Raw genomic sequence first — 298 nt, 5'->3', positions numbered from 1 at the left:
ACTCCTCTTAATAAAGAGGAACTGAGGCGATGAATATGATTGTCAGTGTGAAGAGCTTTACGGAAATTGGATCCAAAGGTCAGTTACCGTTATGAACCAATATATCAAAAATAGTCAATCTATTTATTGTTTTCCGTAAAAATGATGACTGATGAATGTTTCGGAAACGAAATCTGGGAAACATGGGTAGTGAGTGTGAGTTCTGAGTGTGAGTTCTGAGTGTGAGTTTTGAGTGTGAGTTTTGAGAGTGAGTTTTGAGTGTGAGTTTTATATGTGCACTATGATTTTGTTCAAGGGT

This window comes from Penaeus monodon, chromosome 21 (genome assembly GCF_015228065.2).
Source record: "Penaeus monodon isolate SGIC_2016 chromosome 21, NSTDA_Pmon_1, whole genome shotgun sequence".
NCBI lineage: Eukaryota > Metazoa > Arthropoda > Malacostraca > Decapoda > Penaeidae > Penaeus > Penaeus monodon.
The sequence above is the reverse complement of the archived record's forward strand: the minus strand, read 5'-3'. Positions refer to the sequence as shown.